Below are 24,714 nucleotides of genomic sequence, written 5' to 3'. Positions count from 1 at the left end.
TTTTTTTTTTTTTTTTTTTGAGATAGGGTCTTGCCCCATCACCCAGGCTGGAGTGTGGTGGTGCAATCAGAGCTTACTACAGCATCAACCTCCTGGGCTCAAGTGATCCTCCTGCCTCAGCTTTCAAAATAGCCACCGCACCCAGGTAATTTTTGCATTTTTTGTAGAGACGGGGTTTCATCATGTTGCCCAGGCTGCTCTCGAACTCCTAGGCTCAAGCAATCCACCCACCTACGCCTCCCTAAATGCTGGGATTATAGGCATGAGCCACCGCTGAGTCTAAAGTATGTGTGATATTTGAATAAGAAAGCAGGCTCAAGGCTGGGCGAGGTGGCTCACGCCTGTAATCCCAGGACTTTGGGAGGCCTAGGTGGGCGGATCACTTGAGGTCAGGAGAAATCCTGTCTCTACTAAAAATACAACAACAAAAAAATTAGCTGGGCGTGATGGCACACTCCTGTAGTCCCAGTTACTCAGGAGGCTGAGGCAGGAGAATCACTTGAACCTGGGAGGTGGAGAGGTTGCTGACCTGAGATCGCACCACTGCACTCCAGACTGGTTGACAAAGCAAGACTTGGTCTTAAAAAGAAAAAAAAAAATGTCTGTCTGGGCACGGTGACTCATGCCTATAATCCCAGCACTTTGGGAGACTGAGGCGGGTGGATCACCTGAGGTCGAGAGTTCAAGATCAGCCTGACCAACATGGGGAAACCCCATCTCTACTAAAAATACAAAATTAGCCAGGCGTGGTGGCTCATGCCCGTAATCCCAGCTACTTGGGACGCTGAGGCAGGAGAATCACTTGAACCTGGGAGGCAGAGGTTGCAGTGAGCCAAGATCTCGCCACTGCACTCTAGCCTGGGCAACATGGGTGAGACTTGGTCTCAAAAAAAAAAAAAAAAAAAGGTCTACAACCTAATCCCCAGAACTTGTGAATAAGTTACTTTACGTGGCAAAAAGGACTCAGCATATGTGATTGAGTTAAGGATTTTGAGATGAAGACATTATCCTGGACTATCCCATGGGCCAAGAGATAGAAGATGTGATAACAAGAGGTCTGAGCCAGGCTCAGTGGCTCACACCTATAATCCCTTTGGAGGCCAAGGCAGGAGAAGCACTTGAGCCCAGGAGTTTGACACCAGCCTGGGCAACATAGCAAGACTCTATCTCAACAAACAACAACAACAAAAGCAGAGGTCAGAGAGACCCAGAAAGGGGCCATGAGCCATGGAATGCAGGAGGCCACTAGAAAACTGAAAAGGCAAGGAAACAGATTCCCCGGAGCATCCAGATGGGGTCAGCCCAGCTGACACCTTGATGTTAGCCCCATAAGACTAATTTTAGACTTCTGACCTCTGGAACTGTAATATAATACATCTGTGTAGTGTTAACCCACTAAGTTAGTGGTCATTTGTTACAGCAGCAATAGGAAACCAGTACAAACACAAAACAAAGTGTAAATCCTCAATGTAGAGTGAAAGAGAGGTGAGGGGCAGCTGTGGACAGCACCCTTCCAAATATCACCGAATATCTGCAAACAAAGCCAAAATATCCCTGGGTAAATCAACAAAGTGGAGGCAGAAATGTGTCTGGATTGTTTGTTAAGTTGTATTAAGACAGAAGAGGCCATGGAAACTGACTGAACTTGGTATTTACGTGTATACAATCTCAGTCTTCATCCCTTGATCCTATTGAAAGAAAGCAAATACCTGTCTGCTAGTTATGGTGAAACTGTCCCTACACAGTTAAGCAACTGATTCTTAATAACTGTCTCCACTGACTGTGGTAATCAGTGAGAAACAGCTTCTCCCAGTTCATTCATTTCTTTTTTTTTTTTTTGAGATAGAGTCTCACTCTGTCACCCAGGCTGGAGTGCAGTGACCTGATCTCGGCTCACTGCAACCTTGGCCTCCCAGGTTCTAGTGATTCTCCTGCCTCAGCTTCCTGAGTAGCTGGGACTATAGGGGCCCACTGCCACACCCAGCTAATTTTTGTATTTTTAGTAGGGACAGGGTTTTGCCATGTTGGCCAGGCCAGTCTCTAACTCCTGACCTCAGGTGATCCACCTGCCTTGGCCTCCCAAAGTGTTGGGATTACAGGCGTGAGCCACTGCATCCAGCATGTTTTTAATTTAGAGACAAAATCTCACTCTATTGCTCAGGATGGACTCAAACTCAGTGGTTCAGGTGATACTCCTGTCTCAGCCTCCCTAAATGCTGGGATTATAGGCATGAGCCACCGCACCCAGCCCCCAGTTCATTTCTTAATCAAGAGGAATGCTGATTAACCCAATTGACTTTCCAGCATATATACTGTGTATCTGTATTCATAGATATAGTTCTCTTTTCTTCCTTTTAATAAAAATGTAGCTCTCAAAGATATCCTGAAAATAGCGCTCAGGCTTACAACATTACAGCTTTAATGAGCCAAGAACTCTATTTTTTCCCTATTACACAGAACAATAATTCTCAACAGCTTAAATTTTCAAAGTACTTCACAGGCATTTAATTAATCCTCTCCATTGCCAGTGAGAAGGAAACTGATATTCATAGCATCTCATCCTGACATCCTTTAATTTGGCAAGACTTCTGCTGGCTTTGAAAACAGCATCTGAACCACTGAGGTTATTTGGGCCACCATTGCTTAATCGGGCTTTCTTACCTAACGAAACCTGGTCATCAAAGCAGTTTAAATTGCCATCTCATCAGCGCTTTACATGGGGCAGGGGGAGCTGCTTTGAGCCTGGAAGAGCGATGACAGTGATTCCCTCAGAGAAATGACAAAGCTCATCTGTGCGGAGCCTGTGAGATGAAGCTTGTGATTAAGGCCTATTGCCAATTGCATCAGAGCCTGATTCACTCGGTGTAACTGGGGCATGATGTGTATCGCGAGGCCCTTCTCAGAACCCTGCTCTCCTGAGGACCGGAGAGAATCAGTTGAATTTCACTGTGTTCTTTGCTGAGCCTCTCCTGTGTGTGGGAAGCTTTAGGAAGCCCTACTTTTCTCTCTTTTCAGACCTGCTTCCTGCGGAAGGCATAACTAAGACTAGTCATGCCACCTCGATCACCAAACAGGATTCTCCTCCAGCTGTGCCCCAGAGGCACAGCATTTCCCTTCACAGCCTCTTGACACCCCCATCCAGACTACTCCATTTATTTTTTATTTTGGTGGGGGGTGGGGGGCAATACTTCATTCTGTTAACTAGAAAGAATAACACACCAGACCCATTCCATTTACTGCAATTCAACTAGCCAATCTCTTCCCACTCCATTGTGTCAGTTACACAGTGGCTGGATGACGTCATACCCTGTGTTCAATTCCAAGAAACAACCTCGAGAGATGCTTCCTGAGTGCTTGCTATATGCCAGGCACTGAGGGATCCTGAGTGAAGGTGCCACACCTCAAGAAGCTTGGTTTTAAGTAGGATAAGTAGCAAAAAATAACTAGAATACAAGTAAAATGATGGAGGCACAAACAAGCTATTACTGAGAGAACAGGGCACAAGGAGAAGGGAGAGAGAAGGGAAAATACCATTTATGAGGGGTAGGGAAGAATCATTGAATAATTTTTTTTTGAGACAAGGTCTTGCTCTGTCGCCCAGGCTGGAGTACAATGGCATAATCTTGGCCCACTGCAACCTCCGCTTTCCGGGTTCAATTGCTTCTCGGGCCTCAGCTTCCCAAGTAGCTGGAATTACAGGCATGTGCCGTGAAGCCCGGCTGATTTTTGTATTTTTTATAGAGATGGAGTTTCGCTATGTTGGCCAGGCTGGTCTCGAATTCAGACCTGAAGTGTTCTGCCTGCATCGGTCTCCCAAAGTGCTGGGATTACAGGCATGAGCCACTGTGCCCAGCCTTATAATTTTTAAGAGGTGGCATTTGATATGGCCCTTCAAGGATGTGCTTTTGTTTCTTTTCATTATTTTTCAAATTTTAAATTCTTTTTTTGAAACAGGGTCTCACTCTGACATCTAGGCTGGAGTGCAGTGGCACTGTCTCAGCCCATTGTAATCTCTGCCTCCCGGGCTCAAGAGATTCTCTCACCTCAGCCTCCGAGTAGCTGAGATTACAGGCATGCGCCACCACACGTGGCTAATTTTTTTGTTTTTGGTGGAGACAGGGTTTTGCCATGTTACTCAGGCTGGTCTAGAACTCCTGACCTCAGGCGATCCTCTTGCCTCAGCCTCCCAAAGGAATGAGCCACTGTGCCCAGCCAGGATATGCTTTTAATGAGCACAACTGGAGGGTGTATTCTAGATAGAGGAACTAGGGAATGTGCGGGGTCTGTATTTGGGGAAGTGGAAGCCCGCTTTGACTGGGGCCTGGAGGAGACACAGCTGGACAACTAGGTTGAACCAGATTGTAGAGTTTTATGCACAGTAAACATTTATGACTGCATTGCCCAACTTGGTTATTCTTGAGCCACTGTTAGACTATTCTATTGGCACACAAATCATTTGTACTCTTCCTTTACTTCATATTCTTCTTTTTTTTTTGAGACAGTCTCACTCTGTTGCCCAGGCTGGAGTGCAGTGGCACGATCTTGGCTCACTGCAAGCTCCGCCTCCCGGGTTCGTGCCATTCTCCTGCCTCTGCCTCCCGAGTAGCTGGGACTACAGGTGCCCGCCACCACGCCCGGCTAATTTTTTGTATTTTTAGTAGAGATGGGGTTTCACCGAGTTAGCCAGGATGGTCTTGATCTCCTGACCTTGTGATCCGCTCGCCTCGGCCTCCCAATGTGCTGGGATTACAGGTGTGAGCCACTGCGCCCTGCCTACTTCCTATTATTCTTAACTACTGTTCTGTTTAAATTAAAAGAACACTCTATAGCGTCCAGCCTTACACGTTTAAGTGGTTGGAAAAAATCAAAAGAAGAATATTTCATGACACCTGAAAATTATGGAGGTCGGCACAGTGGTTCATGCCTCTCTGTAATCCTAGTACTTTGGGAGGCTGAGGCGGGCGGATCACCTGAGGTCAGGAGTTCAAAGCCAGGCTGGCCAACATGGTGAAACCCCGTCTCTACGAAAAATACAAAAAATTAGCTGGGCATGGTGGTGAGCACCTGTAGTCCCAGCTACTTCAGAGGCTGAGGCAGGAGAATCGCTTGAATCCAGGAGGTAGAGGTTGCAGTGAGTCGAGATCGGGCCACTGCATTCCAGCCTGGGTGACAGAGTGACATTCCATCTCAAAAAATAAATAAATCAATGCAAAAGTAAAATATGATCTGGCTGTGGTGGCATGCTACTTGGGAATCTGAGGCCGGAGGATTGCTTGAACCCCAGAGGTCAAGGCTGCAGTGAGCCATGATTGTGCCACTGCACTCCAGCCTGGGCGACAGAGTGAGATACTGTCTTGAAAGAAAAAGAAGAGGAAGGGGAAGCGGAAGGGGACGGGGAAGAGAGAAAAAAATAAAACAAGAGGAGAGAGAACGAAAGAAAATGATATGAAATTCAAATTTTAGCATCCATTAATAAAGTTTTTTTCACTCTCATTCCCTGAATTATCTAGCAACATTAATAAAGTTTTATTGAGACACAGCCATATCCCTTCAGTTACATTTTCTCTATGGCTGCTAACAGCAGAGTTGAAAAGTTACATCATAGTATGGCCTGCCTTAGCTAAAATGCTTATTACCTTGGCCCTTTACAGAAAAAGTTAGCCAATCTCTGATATAGAGTAAATATATTAGCATATGCATTTGGATGTCATGTCATCTTTCGTAAATGAAAAGTAATGGCCGGGAGTGGTGGCTTAAGCCTGTAATCCCATCATTTTGGGAGGCCAAAGTGGGTGGATCACTTGAGGTCAGGAGTGTGAGACCAGCCTGGCCAACATGGAGAAACCCTGTCTCTACTGAAAATACAAAAATTAGCTGAGCGTGGTGGTGAATGTCTGTAATCCCAGCTACTCGGGAGGCTGAGGCAGGAGGATTGCTTGAACCTGGGAGGTGTAGATTGCAGTGAGCCAAGATCACCTCACTGCACTCCAGCCTGGGTGACAGAACAAGACTCTGTCTCAAAAAGTAAATAAAATGTAACTGGAAAAAACAGTTTTGAAATACAAGTAACACCAGAGGTACAAACTCAAATAACATCTTGGGAAAACACCAATTGCTTGAATGCCTTCGTGACAGGCACTTTTTGCTAAGCACCTTTATATGAGCTAATAATGACAGCAGCTACAATATAGTCATGGCTTAATGTGAACAAGGATAAGTATTTTGTATGCATTATCTAATTCCATCCTCAAGACACTTGATTGGAGAATTCTCCCTGACAGAGGTTCACAGAGTTGGCACAGCTTGCCCAGAGTCACACCAGACAAGAGGATCACTTGAGGCCCGGAGTTTGAAACCAACCTGGGCACATCCAGGATTTTGTCTCAGCTCTTGGGATTTCAACCCTCTTGCAGGTTAAATATTAAACTACCATAATCTCACATACTGTGAGATCTGGAGTGCCAAGATGGAAAAGTTCATTCCTCTGTTCCCAGGAAGAGTCATTGAAAGTTTTTGAGCAGGAAGGGTAACATACTCAGAGCCCCGGCTGTACTGGATTAATCAGGTATGCAAAGCAGGAAGAACTGGACTGGGAACTCTGAGAGGCTCTTTTTTTTTTTTTTTTTTTGAGACAGAGTTCTCGCTCCATCACCCAGGCTGGAGTACAGTGGTGTGATTATGGCTCACTGCAGCCTCAACTTCTTGGGATCAAGTGGTCCTCCCCCCTAGCCTCCCAAGTGACCGAGACTACAGACATGTGCCACCATGTCTGGCTAATTTTTAAAATTGTTTCGTAGATACAGGGAGGGTCTTGCTATATTTTCCAGGCTGGTCTCAAACTCCTGAGCCCAAGTGATCCTTGTGCTTCAGCCTCCTAAAGTGCTGGAATTATAGGGATGAGCCACTGTGCCTGGCCCCTAGGACACACTTGGATTAGTGAAGCTGTGGTGGTAGTGAAATCCAGAGGGCTTGTTGGTGGAATGGTTATGTGAGGTGAGGAAGAGGGAAGGAGCAGAGTGCCCATGGTTCTGAATCTCAGAAATGGTAGGAAATGGTGGGTGGATTGGGGAGGGGGTTAAGTTTAGAGATGGAATGCTGAGTGGTCTCTGGGATATCTAGATGGAGAAGTGCAGCAGACAAGAGAAAATTTGGAAATGGAATTTGAGAAAATACTATGCTTTGGGGTATCATGTTCCTGCAGGGGATGGTTAAAATCACAGGAGCCAATGAGATTTTCAAGGACAAGGCTGTGTGGTGAAAAGAAACGGAAGGGCAGGGGTGGGCGCAGTGGTTCACTTCTGTAATCCCAGCACTTTGGGATGCTGGGACGGGAGGATTGCTTGAGGCCAGAAGTTCGAGACCAGCCTGAGCAACATAGCAAGACCCCATCTCTATTAAAAAAATATGAAAATTGACTCGGTGTGATGGCTCATGCCTGTAGTCCCATATACCTGGGAGGCTGAGGCAGGAGAATCACTTGAGCCTGAGAGGTCAAGACTGCAATGAGCTGAGATCATGCCACTGCACTCCAGCCTGAACAACAGAGCTAGATCCTGTCTCTAAAAAAAGAGAGAAAATATATTTTATTCTCCTTCATATACCCTCACAAACACCTGGGAGATCTGGCTTGAATTTAAAATCCACAGGCTGGCCCGGTAAGGTGGCTCACACCTGTGATCCCAGCACTTTGGGAGGCCAAGGCAGGAAGATCACGTGAGCCTGGGAGTTCTAGACCAACCTGGGCAACATAGTGAGACCCCATCTCTATTTTAAAAATAAATTATAAATTAAATTTGTAAAAAATAAAATCCACAGCCTTCCCAGAGTTCCACCTGGCAGCACAGAGAGGGTCAGAGGCTAACCCTGAGCCCCCCTCCTGAGCTGCTTTTCTTCCCAGCCCTCCTCTACCCTGCCGTGTCCCATATATCAAAGGGACTTGCATGTGCCCATGTAGACACTGAAGCCCAGTGTCCCAGCTCGGGCCTCACTTGCTCCCACACAGAAACCCATTGATGTGTTTCCCCTCAGGCCTGGGGGTGCTCATCTGAGGCCTGTTCACCCTCTGGAGGACAGAACAAGAGAGGAGGCACATGTGGGCCATGAGTGCAGGGCCAGGGCCACTGAGCTCACTGATGTTAGAAGGGGCCTCCAGGGCGGCACCTCTCCTTGAGACCTTAGACTCCTCACTCCTTAGGGACCCCACCAGGGCAGGCCCAGAGCCAGTCTAGGGTGGAGTATTAGTTTCCCATTGCTGCTGAAACAAATGACCACAAATTTTTATTTATTTAGAAATAGGGTCTCACTCTGCCACCCAGGCTGGAGCCCAGTGGCGTGATCTCAGCTCACTGCAGCCTCGACCTCCTAGGCTCAAATGATCCTCCCACCTCAGCCTCCCAAGTGTTTGGGACTATAGGCGTGAGCAGCCACACCCAGCTAAGTTTTGTATTTTTGTTTTTGTTTTTGTTTTGAGATAGAGTTTCACTCTTGTTGCCCAGGCTGCAGTTCAATGGCATGATCTCAGCTCACTGCAACCTCCATCTCCTGGGTTCAAGTGATTCTCCTGTCTCAGCCTCCCAAGTAGCTGGGATTATAGGCTCACACCACCACACCTGGCTAATTTTTTTTTTTTGAGACGGAGTTTCACTCTTGTTGTCTAGGCTGGAGTTCAATGGCATGATCTTGGCTCACTGCAACCTCCGCCTCCTGGGTTTACACGATTCTCCTGCCTCAGCCTCCCGAGTAGCTGGGATTACAGGCATGCGCCACCACGCCCAGCTAATTTTTTATTTTTAGTAGAGATGGGGTTTCTCCATGTCGGTCAGGCTAGTCTCGAACTCCTGACCTCAGGTGATCCGCCCACCTTGAGCTCCCCAAGTGCTGGGATTACAGGCATGAGCCACCACTCCTGGTCCTAATTTTTGTATTTGTTTGTAGAGATGGGGTCCTGCTGTGTTGCCCAGGCTGGTCTTGAACTCCTGGCCTCAAGCTATTCTCCCACCTCAGCCTCCCAAAGCACTGGGATTACAGACATGAGCCACCACACCCGGCCCAAATGACCACAGATTTAGTGGCTTTAAACAACACAAATGTATTGTCTTATAGCTGTGTATGTCAGAAGTCTGGTGTGGGTCTCATGGGACTAAGATCAAGGTGTTGGCAGACCATGCTCCTTTCTGGAGGTTCTTGGGGAAATCTGTTTCTGTACTCGTTCAAGTTTTTGGCAAAATTCAGTTTTTCGCATTTGTAGGACTGAGTCCCAATTTGCCTGCTGGTTGTCCATGGAGGGCCTGTTCTGAGCTCCTAGAGGCCACTGCACTTGGTTGCCGGGAGCCTGCCTGTCTCCATCTTCAAAACCAACCATGGAGGGTGATTCCCCCTCACACTTCTTGCTTTTTTTTTTGAGACAGAGTCCCACTCTGTCACCCAGGCTAGAGTGCAGTGGTGCAATCTGCTCACTGCAACCTCCGCCTCCCGGGTTCAAGTGACCAAGTGATTCTCTTGCCTCAGCCTCCTGAGTAGCTGGGACTACAGGCACCCACCATCACGCCTGGATAATTTTTGTATTTTTAGTAGAGACGGGGTTTCACCATGTTGGCCAAGCTGGTCTCGAACTCCTGACCTCAGGTGACCCGCCCGCCTAGGCGGCCCACGCCTGGCCCCCCACACACTTCTAATCTTTCTTCTTTTTCATCTCTCTCATCTCTACAGCTCATCTGCTTCTCTACCTACTTCTTTTTCCCTTTTAAGGACTCATAAGATTAGATAGGCTCATCCAAAAAATTCAGGAGAACTTTCCCATTTCAGGGTCAGCTCAGCAGCAACTTGATGTCATCTGCAACCTTTATTCCCCTTTGGCAGGTAAGGTAACAGGTTCCAGGGATTTAGGTGTGGATGTTTTTGGTGGGGGTTGGGGGGCATTCTGCCTTCCACAGGTGACAATCCTGAGGAACAGCCTCTCCAAGAAGATGATTGATAGCTGAACATTGCAAAGGAGCAAACCATAAGCTGTGCCGCCCAATATGGGTAACGCTAGCCCCCGTGACTATTTAAATAAATTAGACTTGGCAGGGCACAGTGGCTCACGCCTGTAATCCCAGCACTTTGGGAGGCTGAGGCAGGCGGATCATCTGAGGTCGGGAGTTCGAGGCCAGCCTGTCCAACATGGAGAACCCTGTCTTTTTTTTTTTTTTTGAGACGGAGTCTTGCTCTGTCGCCCAGGCTGGAGTGCAGTGGCGCGATCTCGGCTCACTGCAAGCTCCGCCTCCCGGGTTTACGCCATTCTCCTGTCTCAGCCTCCCCAGTAGCTGGGACTACAGGCGCCCGCCATCTCGCCCGGCTATTTTTTTGTATTTTTTAGTAGAGACGGGGTTTCACCGTGTTAGCCAGGATGGTCTCGATCTCCTGACCTCGTGATCCACCCGTCTCGGCCTCCCAAAGTGCTGGGATTACAGGCTTGAGCCACCGCGCCCGGCCGGGAACCCTGTCTTTACTAAAAATACAAAATTAGCTGGGCGTGGTGGCGCATGCCTGTAATCCCAGCTACTCGGGAGGCTGAGGCAGGAGAATCACTTGAACCTGGGAGGCAGAGGTTGTGGTGAGCCAAGATCTCACCATTGCACTCCAGCTTGGGCAACAAGAGTGAAACCCCATCTCAAAAATAAATAAATAAATAAGACTTAAATGCAGTGGGCCGCAGTGGCTTGTGCCCATAATCCCAGCACTTTGGAAGGTTGAGGCAGGAAGATTGCTTGAGCCCAGGAGTTCTAGACCAGCCTGGGCAATGTAACAAGACCCTGTCTCAAAACAACAAGAACAACAACAAAAAACTCAAAAGCAAAAATGAATAAGCAAATACAATTAAAAATTCCTTCCATTCCTCAGTCACACTAGCCACATTTCAAAGGTTCAATCCCCACATTTAACTAGTGGTTACTGTACTGGACAATGCAGGTTAATAGAACAGTTCCATCATCCCAGAAGGTTCTACTGGGATGTGTTTGATTTAGAGGAGATGAGTTCCAGGCAGAGGAGGGGGCACACGCAAAGGTTTGATCCCATTGACACTGTCCTGCTAGGGTGTGGAAGGACATAACACACACCAGGAGCACAGGCCTGGCAGATCTGTATTCCAAACCCATCACAGAATCCTAAATTCACCATCGACTATTAGCATCAGAAAATGACCTCACAGACCCTGGCCCACCCCACACCCTAGACGCAGACCCCAATTCGAGATAGCTTGGATGCACCCCAAGCTCTCCTAACTCTCGGTTCATTATTCCTTCCTTTATACCCTGCTGCTTTCCCTACTAGGAAGGCGGTCTTTTCCCCAGTCTACCTCCTCATTGCTTTCTTCTTCTTTTTCTTCTTTTTTTTTTTAGACAGAGTTTCACTCTTGTTGCCCAGGCTGGAGTGCAATGACATGATCTTGGCTCACTGCAAACTCTGGCTCTGGGTTCAAGTGATTCTCACTGCCTCAGCCTCCCGAGTAGCTGGGATTACAGACGCGTGCCACCGAACCCAGCTAATTTTGTGTTTTCATTAGAGACGTGGTTTTTCCCTTTTGGTCAGGCTGGTCTCGAACTCCTGACCTCAGATGATCCACCCGCCTTGGCCTCCCAAAGTGCTGGTATTACAGGTGTGTGCCACCAGCGCCCACCTGCTTTCTTTTTTATTTATTTTTGAGATGGAGTCTCTCTCTGTCACCCAGGCTGAAGTGCAGTGGCTCAATCTCAGCTGACTGCAGCCCCTGCCTCCCAGGTTCAAGCGATTCTCCTGCCTTAGCCTGCTGAATAGCTGGGACTACTGCCACCAACCTCAGCTAATTTTTTTGTATTTTTTTTTAGTAGAGACGGGGTTTTGTCATGTTGGCCAGGCTAGTCTCGAACTCCTGACCTCAAGTGATATGCCTATCTTGGCTTCCCAAAGTGCTGGGATTACAGGCGTGAGCCACCATGGCCAGTCCTCATTTCTTTCAAGAGCAAATCTAAAGAGTACACTTTCAGAAAATCTCAGGTTGGTTTGTTTGTTTTCTTGCAAGAGCTCTTATGCTAATTTCCCCTTTACTTTTATTTTCTTACTTTCTTTTTGTTTTAATCCACTCATCTGCATACTGATCCCCTTTATTTTTAGATATGCACAAGGGATACAGTTGGGCCAGCATCCCCTCATTTTCATTCTTTGTTAAAGTTCTCCCTGTCTAGTCTCCATAACTAAATTGCACAGCAACCGTGATTTCTCTGTGTTTGGTTTCTCCACAGCAGATGGTAAAGGTTATTGAGAAGTTTTTACTGAAGAAAGGTAGAAAGTAGGCATGGTGGAGAATAGAAGGAGATAGGACAATTTCAAAGTCATAAAGGTCATTTCAGACTGATTGGTGATGTGCAAAATGTCTGTTTTGTTTGTGATGTGGCTGGGATGAAAGAGGTTTGTTTGGGGGCCATTATGGGACCAGGGCTGGGCAGGGACAACTTCCTGTCTAGTACCTTCACACAAGCCTTCAGAGACCATTTCCTCCATCTTCTTTTTGTCTTGGGGAGCTCCCTTAGAATATGTGTCCACTTCTTGTCACTTTGAGTTGATGTTTTATAGACCCCTTGAAGGAAAGTTATAGGATGAAAACAGATTAGAAATAGAGCACCAGGGATCATTGTGTTGGGGATATCTTTAAGAGATTCTAGAGTTTTAAAAGGTTCTAATTTTGTAGATACTTCCTTGATCCTTTTTTTTTTTTTTTTTTGCAACGAGTCTCTCTCTGTCACCAAGCTGGGGTGCAGTGGCACAATCTTGGCTCACAGCAACCTCCGCCTCCCGGGTTCAAGCAATTCTCCTGCCTCAGCCTCCTGAGTAGCTGGGATTACAGGCACAGGCTACCACGCCCGGCTAATTTTTGCATTTTGAGTAGAGACGGGGTTTCACCATGTTGGCCAGGATGGTCTTGGTCTCTTGACCTCATGATCTGCCCTCCTCGGCCTCCCAAAGTGCAGGGATTACAGGCGTGAGCCACCGCGCCTGGTGATCCTCTCTTTCTTGCTGGCTGAATATGCCAACCAAGGTGATTTTCTAAACGCAAAGAGAAAAAATCTGGGTTCCCCTGCCCAGGTTACCTGTTTCTTTCTCTAGTTATTAATGGTGCAAGCTTCTGTTCATCCTCATCTGATAGAATACAATGTAGTGGAAAAACACAGGATATTACATGAAAATAGATTTGGGGTGTTCAGTCCCCTGCAAGATGCTTGGTCCAAGAGAATGAGATATTCACGTAGTAAATAACTAAGCAGTCTGGGCACAGTGGCTCACACCTGTAATCCCAGCACTTTGGGAGGCCAAGGCAGGTGGATCACTTGAGGTCAGGAGTTCAAGACCAGCCTGGCCAACGTAGGGAAACCCCATCTCTACTAAAAATACAAAAGTTAGATTAAAATTACAAAAATTAGCCAGGCGTGGTGGTACACGCCTGTAATTCAAGCTACTCATGAGGCTGAGGCAGGAGAATTGCTTGAGCCTGGGAGGCGGAGGTTGTAGTAAGCCAAGATGGCACCACTGCACTCTAGCCTGGGCAAGAGTGAGACTCTATCTCAAAAAAAAAAAAAAAAAAAAAAGAACTAAGCTCTTGCCACTAATCCTGAGCACTGGGTACTGAGGGGAGTCAGAGTGCGAGGAAGATCTGACAGATTTCTAAAATTCCTTTGGGAGCATGAGCTTGACAAGTGTTGCAAGACCCAAAGGCCATGACTGAGAGTGCTCAGGGCTGAGACATGAAGTAAAACCCAGGGTAGGTAGGCATCTCATTAGGCAAGTCTAATTTAGCATCTTTCACATCATTTTTTGTGTGATTAAAAAAAAAAAAACTTTGTTAGAGAATTACAGTGCTGCTGCTGCTGCTGCTGCTGTTGTTGTTTTTCTTGGAGAGAGTATAAAATCTTGCCTTGGTTGAATTTGGAGGAAAAGGAAGAAAAAAATATGCGTGCAAGATCAGAGTGGCACATTTTTTTTTTCCTCTGGGTATTAATAAACAAGGCAGGCCAGGTACAGTGGTTCATGCCTATAATCCCAGCACTTTAGGAGGCCAAGATAGGCGGATCCCTTGAGTCCAGGGATCAACCAACTTGATCAGGGATCAATCAACTTGAGCCCAGCCTGAGCAACATGGCAAGACCCCATCTCTACAGAAACATACAAAAATTAGGCAGGTGTGGAGGTGCATGCCTGCAGTCCCAGCTACTTAGGAGGCTGAGGTGGGAGGATCATTTGAACCCAGCAGTTGGAGACTGCAGTGAGTCATGATTCCGCCCTTGCCCTTTAGCCTGCGTGACAGAGTGAGAGAGACAGAGTGAGACACCTAAAAAAGAGAGAGAGAGAGAAAGACACAAAGCAGGACGTTATGCACCTGGTATCCTTCAAAACCTTGTTGTTATGGCAACAGCGGTGGGCAAGCATAGATGTCCTGACACTGAGGGCCTCAAAGTCAATGTAAGAGTGCACATTTGGGAAGCCCAGGTAGTGAAAGGAAAAGGCAAATAAATCCTGTCCCCTCCTGCTCCCTGGCCAGGTCCACACAAAAGAGTCCATTAAACTAATTGGTGACAAAACTCCCAGCAGGGTTAGGTTTCTCCAACTTTCCCTAGAGGAGGATCTCAGATGGCCTCCTTCTGGCTCAGGGGAGCCGGGTCACAGTGGCCCCTGGGGATGGGGCCAAACCACAGCCTGGGAGCTGGAAAACAGCTCAGGCAAGTCAGGAACCTTCTTTCTGAGTTTCCCCATCTGGAAACTGTAGGTCTTGGCCTAGAAACTCCTTTCCAGCTGTAATTCTGTGTGTTTACACAAAGTTTACAAAACAAAACAAAAAAACAAAAACAGCTGTAGGAAAACTGTTAGCATTTATTAGGTATCTACCATGTGCCAGCCACTTTACACTAACTCATTGAATCCTCACAACCTAGGTATACTGGTATACAGGTATACTGTTTGCCCATTTTATAAATGAGGAAATAAGGTTCAGGAAATGCAACCAATGTCATTATGAATAGGCAGTCATGTAGTTGGCCTTCACACTGAGGTCTGTCTGGGTCCAAAGTTCATTTCTTTCCACCACTCAGCCTCCCTATCTCCTTTATTTCTTTACCACTTTCAATTACAAGTCACTGACTCTGTCAAATATGCTAGGAAGGACAGTTGAAGCCATGCTGCACTCCGCTGAGCCTTCAGTCTCTGCTCTCCAACCTCTTCAACCTCTTTTTTTTTTTTTCGCTATCTCGCCCAGGCTGGTATGCTGTGGTGTGATCTCGGCTCTCTGTGATCTCTGCCTCCTGGGTTCAAGTGATTCTCCTGCCTCAGCCTCCGGAGTTGCTGTAACTATAGGCATGAGCCACCACACCTGGCTAATTTTTGTATTTTTAGTAGAGATGGAGTTTCACCGTGTTGGCCAGGCTGGTCTTGAACTCCTGACCTCAGGTGATCCACCTGCCTCGGCCTCCCAAAGTGCTGGGATTACAGGTGTCCAAACAACCTTGTTCTCTGGGCCATGCTGTATTTTGACTGCAAACATGGGTTGAACCTTTGCTTTGGGCCAGATGCTGTGCTGAGCAACTCCCATGCTACTGCAGCGTCATTACCACGCTATGAGATAGTCACCATGGTCACCCCCCACTGCACAGAGAATAGAACAGATCCAGCGAGGTCAGAAGCTGCACAAGTCAGATGGATTCCTTAGGCTCAGGGAACTTCCATCTGGAAAGTGAAGGTCTTGCCATATGCACTCACAGTGGGTAGTACATTTCGTACGTTCATGTAGACTGCTGTCCCCCCTACTCCATGGGTCTGGGCAGCATCATGGAGTTTCTCTTTCATAATCCTGAAAGAGCAACCTGGGGTGGAGGAATTTTGTTCCCACATAACATGCTTGTGTATTGTTATAATTTATTAAATAATTTGTTATATGACTTTATAATAAAAAATTATTTATTTACTTGAGACAGGGTCTCACTCTGTTGCTAAGGCTGCAGTGCAGTGCTGTGATCTTAGCTCACTGTAGCCTCAAACTCCTGGACTTGAGCAATCTTCCCTCCTCAGCATCCCAAGTAGCTAGGACTACAGGCATGCACCACCACACCCAGCTAATTTTTAAATTTTTTGTACAGATGGGGGTCTCACTGTGCTGCCCAGGCTGGTCTAGAACTCCTGGGCTCAAGCCATCCACCCACCTCAGTCTCCCAAAGTGCTGGGATTACAGGTGTCAGCACCACGCGCAGCCTATAATGAGAAGGTTTTATTTTTATTTTTATTTTTATTTTTGAGACAGAGTCTCACTGTGTCACCAAGGGTGGAATGAAATGGCATGATCTCGGCTCACTGCAATGCCTCCCGGGGTTCAAGTGATTCTCCTGCCTCAGCCTCCTGAGTAACTGGGATTACAGGTATCTGCCATCATGCCCGGCTAATTTTTGTATTTTTGTAGAGACGGGGTTTCACCGCGTTGGCCAGATTGGTCTTAAACTCCTGACTTCAGGTGATCTGCCCGCCTCAGCCTCCCGAAGTGCTGGGATTACAGGCATGAGCCACAGAGCCCAGCCAAGAAGATTTTTAAATACTGAAAATAAGATATAATTCATTATAAAGACAAAGATAAGTTCTCATATCAAATAAAAGGAAAGAAAATTTCAGGGCCCGGTAAACATTTCAGATATTAGTCCTTCCTCTTCCTCCTGTGTTATAAAAAAATAGTTTGTTTTGTGAGAGAGGGAAAACCAGTAATTGGACCAAAGAAAAAGTTTTTTACAAATTCATCTACCCATTAAAAAAATATTGTTTTCCTTCCTGTACTAAGTTCAGTGGAGAATAGAAAAATGCATGAGCTTTCATCCCTACCCTCAAGGAATCTACCGTCTCACCAGAGAGGTGACTAGAGCACCATCATTTGAATAAACGCAGAAGTGAGGCTAGGCACAGTGGCTCACACCTGTAATCCCAGCAGTTTGGGAGGCTGAGGCTGGAGAATGGTTTGAGTTTAAGAGTTCAAGACCAGCCTGAGCAAAACAGTGAGACCACTATCTCTCCAAAAAAAAAAAAAAAAAAAAATTAGCTGGACTTGGTGGTGCACGCCTAGAGTCCCAGCTACTTGGGAGGCTGAGGTGGGAGGATCACCTGAGCCCAGGAGGTTGAGGCTGCAGTGAGCTGTGATAACACCACTGTGAGATCCTGTCCCAAAAAAAAAAAAAAAAAAGCGTGCATGGAAAAAGTGAGACTTGGTGTAGGGGCACATCAGAAAGAGAAGGCAGTGCTTCAGTTGGATGCAGGAGATGGGAGGAGAAGGGGAGTGTGGAGAGGGGAGGAGAGGGGGCATGCATGCTGGAGGGGCACAGGGAAATGGAGGCTGGACAAGAGGATTGTGTTGGGAAGGTAAATCTGGACACATCAACTGAGTCAGATTGGGTCTTTTTTTTTGAGACAGAGTCTCTCTCTGTCACCCAGGCTGGAGTGCAATGGCACCATCTTGGCTCACTGCAACCTTGACTTCCCCGGTTCAAACAATTCACCTGCCTCAGCCTCCTGAGTAGTTGGGATTACAGACATGCACCACCATGCCTGGATAATTTTTTCATTTTTAGAAGAGATGGGATTTCACCATATTGGCCAGTCTGGTCTCAAACTCCTAGCCTAAGGTGATCCGCCCACCTCGGCCTTCCAAAGTCCTGGGATTACAGGCATGAGCCACCACACCCAGCCCAGACTGGTTCTTGAATGCCTAAGAAATGTGGACTAAACTGATGGTTGCTGGGTGTTTGTGGGTGTGTGTGTGTGTGGGTGTGTGCTAAGCAGCTAAGAAAGGCCACACAAGGGAGACAGCTGAAAGAATGCGGAAGTGTTAGATGGCTGCCAGTCCCACTGCAGGGAAAGGCAACTGTAGAGGAAGAAACAGAACAGGTTGAGGGGAGGCGGGTGCCTGTGAAATGACTCCACCTCACTCCTCGGGAAGCCTGCTCTCCTTTCCCTGGTCGAGGAGAGACAGCTGCAAGATGTGGGTATTTACTGGAGAGATGAACAGAAATGCTTTACCTGTCCTGTAAAGCTATTTCAGGACATGGATTCAGCAAAGATACAGCTTCCATCTTTTCATTTGAGTGAATTTCAAAGTCATATTTCATTCTACTTTACTGGATATATTGGAGTGACACAAATCTGAGATTCATAGAATTTTTTTTTGTCTTTTTTTTTTTTTTTTCCTTTTTTTTGTGGAGAATGGGGTCTCGCTATATTACCCAGGCAGGTCTCAAACTCCTGGGCTCAAGCTATCCTCCCGCCTCTGCCTCCCTGAGAGCTGGGATTACAGGCGTGAGCCACCGTGCCCGGCCTCATAGAATTTTAAAATGTTAGAGCTGGAGAAACTTTTATGTTTAGAGGATATCTCTACAAATCCTTATTTATTTTTTGTTTTATTTTTTTGAGACAGTGTCTTACTCTGCCGCCTAGGCTGGAATGCAGCGGTATATACCGATCTTGGCTCACTGCAACCTCCACCTCCCGGGTTCAAGCGATTCTCCTGCCTCAGCCTCCTGAGTAGCTGAGACTTCAGGTGTGTGCCACCATGTCTGACTAATTTTTGTATTTTTAGTAGTGATAGGGTTTCACCATGTTGGCCAGGCTGGTCTCGAACTCCTGACCTCAGGTGATCTGCCCACCTTGGTCTCCCAAAGTGCTGAGATTATAGGCTTGAGCCACCAAGCCCAGCCTACAAACCCTTATTTAATATCTGACTTTCAACATTTGAATTTGAAGTCCTTTAAAATTGGGTAATGTTTCTTATAATCCTAGGAGGGAAAAGTAAGAGCTTTCTTTTCTCTTTGTTTTCTTTCTCCTTTTAATAAAAACAAATAGGCAAAACTGTTTGTTAGATGGAATTTAGGAGAACTTTGTCAAGAGAGGACTTCAAGATGATCTGGAATATCTTTTTTTTTTTTTTCCCTGAGACAGGATCTCCTTGTGTTGCCCAGGCTGGAGTGCAGTGGCTTGATCTTAGCTCACTGTAACCTCCGCCTCCCGGGCTCAAGCGATCCTCCCACCTCAGCCTCCCAAGTAGCTGGGACTACAGGTGTGCACCACTATGCCTGGCTAATTTTTGTATTTTGTAAAGAAGGGGTTTCACCATGTTGCCTCGGCTGGTCTTGAACTTCTGAGCTCAAGCCATCCACCAGCCTCGGCCTCCCTACATGCTGGGATTATAGGCATGGGCCAACCATGCCTGGCCAGCCTGGAATATTCTACGTTGACCTCACACACCACCCTTCCCAAAGTGGACTCAAATGCTAGAATCTGCCCTTACTGCAAAGAGAGAGGGCTTATCAGTCATTTTCATGAGTCACCCAGGCTGCTGCACATACTAACTATCCAACGTGCAGCAACAAATCAGAAGTAGGCCGAGGTTCATGGCATAGACACTTGAGCAATCCTCAGAGACAGGCTGCCAGAAGCCACACGCGTTCTACTCCCTCCGTATTCCTCTCATCCGCCCTTCCTCGTCAGTGAGGTGGCTTCCTTGGGGTCTTTCAGAGCTCAAGTGTGGGTGACATCCAGGAAGTGGGCTCTGCCCTTGAGCTCCCAGTGCAGGCCAGGAGCCTCCCCTCTCTAGCCCTACCCCTTCCTCGACACTCACACAAGGATTTTGTGACCTCTCTCTGCACCTCCTGAACACTAATTACAGGTGTGTGTCTACACACATGACTACCGCAGAAGCTGCAGGACAGCCTCTGTGCACGGAATTCCTTAGGTAAGGGCGAGGGCACAATTGCACAAGCCTTGCCTCGGCCAAGTTTTCCACTAAAAACGAATTGTTACTTGGCAGCCAAAGCAATCAGGCCCAGCTCAGGAAATTATCTACCCCTGAATAGAGCACCAAAACAGTCTGGGGCCACCAGCCTTCCCCACTGTCTTCACATGTGGTTCAACAGAACTGAGTGATGCATGAATTTGTTCACAACAATTTATGCAAGAGTTGGATTCGGGAATAAGCAGCTCAAAAGTGTATTTACGGCTAACAAAATCAGATGGTCAGAGAGAGATGGGTGGGAGATGTGATGTTCTCAGAGTTAGTTAATTAGCATTACTAGTTTTCTAGCCCTACATTCTTCTTTTTTTTTTTTTGGAGACGGAAGTCTCCCTCTGCCACCCAGGCTGGAGTGCAGTGGCACGATCTTGGCTCACTGCAACCTCTGCCTCCTGGGTTGAAGCAATTCTTATGCCTCAGCCTCCCAAGTAGCTGGGACTGCAGGCATGCACCACTACGCCTGGCTAATTTTTGTATTTTTGGTAGAGATGGGGTTTCACCATGTTAGCCAGGCTGGTCTTGAACTCCTGACTTCGAAGTGGCCCACCAGCCTCAGCCTCCCAAAGTGGATGGATTACACGCATGCGCCACCACGCCCCGCCTTCTTCTTATTATTATGTATAAGAAACCCTACCTCTGCTAAGAATACAAAAATTAGCTGGGCATGGTGATGCACACCTGTAATCCCAGCTACAGGGAGGTTGAACCTGGGAGGCAGAGGCTGCAGTGAGCCGAGATTGCAGCACTGTACTCCAGTCTGGGCAACAGAGTGAGACTCTGTGTAAAAACAACAACAACAACAAAAATTCGAGAGAAGGTGAGGGGACAAAAAGGGAGATGAAATTCAGATCCCAGAAGTGCAAGCACGTGCAGATGTGAAAGTGTGACAGTGCCAATACGAATCCCTGTGGAGAGTGCCCATGGATGCATATGGGGAATAATCAGAGGTGAGTTCAGGGACAGTCCTGCAGACTATGCTACAGAGCTCCTGTTTTATCTTATGGGTGGGGAGCCATCCAAGAGTGTAAGCAGATAAGCAGGTTTGTGTCTAGACAAGAGCATTCTGGATACTAAATCTACAAGGGGTTGGAGATAGGCACCATCAGTGTCAGGGAGACAAGACAGGCTGTCGCAGTGACCAGGTGAGGGATGATCTGGGCTTTGGTTGTAGCTTGGGTATAGACAGAAGAAGGTAACCTAGAGATACATTCTGGGGATAAAATCCATAGGACTAGCTATGGATTGGGTATAGGAGGTGAGCGAAAAGGAAGAATTAAAATACTTAAGTGGGCCACGTGCAGTGGCTTACACCTGTAATCCTAGCACATTGGGAGGCCGAGTTAGGTGGATTGCTTGAGGTCAGGAGTTCGAGACCAGCCTGGCCAACATGGTGAAACCCCCATCTCTATTAAAAATACAAAAATTAGCTGGGCTCGGTGGCGCATGCCTGTAATCCCATCTTTTCGGGAGACTGAGGCAGGAGAACTGCTTGAACCCAGAAGGCAGAAGTTGCAGTGAGCTGAGACCATGCCACTACACTTCAGCCTGGGTGACAGAGCAAGACTCCATCTCAAAAACAAACCAAAAAACCAAAAACCAAAAAAAAAAAAAACAAAAACTGAAGTGTCTTGCTTGGGCATGAGGTAGATGCCATTTATGGACATGGTGCAATGGACTGCATGTTTGCATCCACCCCCCCAAAATTCCCAATATGATGGCATTAGCAGGTGGGGCATTTGAGAGTTAATTAGGTCATGAGGGTGGAGCCCCCAAGAATGAGATTAGTGTTATAAAAGAGACTCCAGAGAGCTCCCTTCAGCCCTCTTCCCACCTTGTGAGGACATGAGGAGAAGTCAGCAGTCTGCAACCTGGATGAAGGCCCTCACCAGAACCCTACATGCTTGGACCCCGATCTCAGACTTCTAGCCCCCAAAACTGAGAGAAATACATTGCTGCTGTTTATAAGCCACCCAGTCTATGGTTCTTAGTCATAGTAGCCCAAACTAAGACAGGTATAAAGACTGGGGAGAAGGGTGGAGGGTGTGCTCAGGATGAATTAGGAAAAATCCATCGTTAAGCCTGGAATGCTTACAGGAAACTTAAAATATGCCTAGGGGCAAGTCTAGAGAATAATTCAAAAACACTCCTGCTTGCCTGGGACCAGACACTGTATTCTCCACCTCAAAACTCTGTGTCCCGTGTTTTCCTTTTAGATAGAAAACGAAACCAAAACCCCCCAAAATCCTTTGTGGTTCCCTTTTGCCTAAGCATGGGTTTTAACCTGGATGTGCCCCTGAATCACATTTGACCTCTCTGGATGCACATCACTTCTTATCTTTTTTTTTTTTTTGATACAAGGTCTTGTTCTGTCACCTAGGCTGGAGTGCCAAGGTGCTATCACGGCCAGGCTAGAGTGCAGTGGTGCGATCTCGGCTCACTGCAACCTCTGCCTCCTGGGTTCAAGTGGTTCTTCTGCCTCAGCTCCCCGAGTAACTGGAATCATAGCTGTGTACCAGTATGCCCAGCTAATTTTTGTATTTTTAGTAGAGGCAGGGTTTTACCACGTTGGCCAGGCTGGTCTCGAACTCCTGCCTTCAAGCGGTCTGCCTGCTTCGGTCTCCCAAAGTGCTGGGATTACAGGCGTGAGCCACTTTAATTACCCGGCCAATTAAAAAATTTTTGTTTCCTAGAGATGGGTCCCTATGTTGCCACGCTGGTCTTTTAACTCCTGGGCTCAAGTAATCCTCCTGCCTCGGCCTCCAAAGCACTGGGATTATAGATATGGGCCACTGTGTCTGGCCATACCTCTTATCTAAAGGGCTGAGCCCTCTTCTACAGGACACAGAATCGGCCGTGGCTAGGTTGGTTGCACCTGGCAGTTTTTCAAGTACTGTTTATATATTTAAAATTTTCTGTTTGCAAAAGCAATGTATACACATTATAAAAATTCAAATCATGTAGAAATGTAAACACATACACACACACTCCAAAAAACAAAGAACAACAAAACAGAAACTAGGAGTCCCTCCTAAACCTCACTCGCCTGGCCCCACACCTCCCATAAAGATTTGTTCTTCTTTTTTTTCTTTTTTCAATTGAGACAGTCTCACTCTGTCGCCCAGGCTGGAGTGCAGTGGCGTGATCTCGGCTCACTGCAACTTCTGCTTCCCAGGTTCAAGCAATTCTCCTGACTCAGACTCCCCAGTAGCTGGGATTATAGGCATGTACCCCCACACCCAGCTAATTTTTGTATTTTTAGTAGAGACGGGGTTTTGTCATGTTGGCCAGGCTAGTCTCAAACCCCTGACCTTAGGTGATCAGCCTGCCTCAGCCTCCCAAATTGCTGGGATTACAGGCATGAGCCACCGCGCCCGGCCTAAGATTTGTTCTTAACATGATGGTGTAATTGGCCAGATTTGGGATCTGAAAGTGATGCATCCTTCCCGAATAATGTTTGTAGATTGCCAGCAAACAGCCTTGCATGGGAAACTCCCCTTCCTGAGTCACTTGGGGGAAAGCTGAGATGGCCTGAAATTCTAAGAAGGTGTAGGAACTGCAGTGTCAGGAGGGGAAGACTGCAAGCCTGCCAACTAGCTGAAATGTGCACAGGGCCAGCTGCCAGGACAACCCCCTCAGTACCCCTGAGCTAGTTAGGAGTCTGCAACTATTCTACTTACTTTCATTTTTCTTTTTTTTTTTTTTTTGAGACAGAGTTTCGTTCTTGTTGCCCAGGCTGGAGTGCAATGGCACGATCTGTGCTCAATGCAACCTCGGCTTCCCAGGTTCAAGTGATTCTGCTGCCTCAGCCTCCCCAGTAGCTGGGAATATAGGCATGTGCCACCACACCCAACTAATTTTGTATTTTTTAGTAGAGATGGAGTTTCTCCAGGTTCGCTAGCCTCGGCCTCCCAAAGTGCTGGGATTACAGGCATGAGCCACCGCGCCTGGCTACTTACTTTCATTTTTAAAAGTCAACACTTCAATTATTTTCATATATGTAATTTTTTTTTTTAGACACAGAATCTTGCTCTGTTGTCCAGGTGAATGCAGTGGTGTGATCATAGTTTACTGCAGCCTCAAACTCTTGGGCTCAGGCAAGCCTCCTACCTGAGCCTCCTGAGTAGCTGGAATTACATTCACATGCCACCATGCCCGGCTAATTTTTTAAACTTTTTTTTTTTTTTTGAGACGGAGTCTTGCTCTGTCGCCCGGGCTGAAGTGCAGTGGCCGGATCTCAGCTCACTGCAAGCTCCGCCTCCCGGGTTTACGCCATTCTCCTGCCTCAGCCTCCCGAGTAGCTGGGACTACAGGCGCCCGCCACCTCGCCCGGCTAGTTTTTTGTATTTTTTAGTAGAGACGGGGTTTCACCGTGTTAGCCAGGATGGTCTCGATCTCCTGACCTCGTGATCCGCCCGTCTCGGCCTCCCAAAGTGCTGGGATTACAGGCTTGAGCCACCGTGCCCGGCCATTTTTTAAACTTTTAAATGTTTTAGTAGAGATGGAGTCTGGCTATGTTGCCCAGGATGGTCTCAAACTCCTGGGCTTAAGTGATCCTCCTGCCTTGGCCTTCCAAAGCTCTGGGATGACAGACATGAGTCAGTGTGTCCAGTTGTCAATTATTTTAAAATATACAATTTTTATTTTATAAATAAAATGGCCAGGTGTGGTGGCTCACGCCTGTAATCCCAGCACTCTAGGAGGTCGAGGTGGGTGGATCACCTGAGGTCGGGTGTTCAAGACCAACCTGGCCAACATGGAAAGACCCCATCTCTACTAAAAGTACCAAAAAAAAAAAAACCTAGCCGGCCATGGTGGTGCATGCCTGTAATCCCAGATACTTGGGAGGCTGAAGCAGGAGAATCGCTTGAACTGGGGAGGCGGAGGTTGCAATGAGC

General features: G+C 47.1%; 1 protein-coding gene across 1 annotated transcript in view; it reads right to left on the bottom strand.

The window, feature by feature from the left end:
* SIAH1 (siah E3 ubiquitin protein ligase 1) overlaps nt 1-2,737 on the bottom strand; it is a 45,214-nt gene extending 42,477 nt beyond the window's left edge. Inside the window, exon 1 of the mRNA XM_011952593.1 lies at nt 2,662-2,737. The gene's annotated coding sequence lies outside the window, so the exon portion shown is untranslated. The remainder of the gene's footprint in view (nt 1-2,661) is intronic.
* Between the last annotated feature and the right edge of the window lie 21,977 nt (nt 2,738-24,714).

Source organism: Colobus angolensis, unplaced genomic scaffold (assembly GCF_000951035.1).
Source record: "Colobus angolensis palliatus isolate OR3802 unplaced genomic scaffold, Cang.pa_1.0 Scaffold343, whole genome shotgun sequence".
In the NCBI taxonomy this organism is placed as follows: domain Eukaryota; kingdom Metazoa; phylum Chordata; class Mammalia; order Primates; family Cercopithecidae; genus Colobus; species Colobus angolensis.
This window is presented reverse-complemented; position numbering and strand designations above follow the sequence as displayed.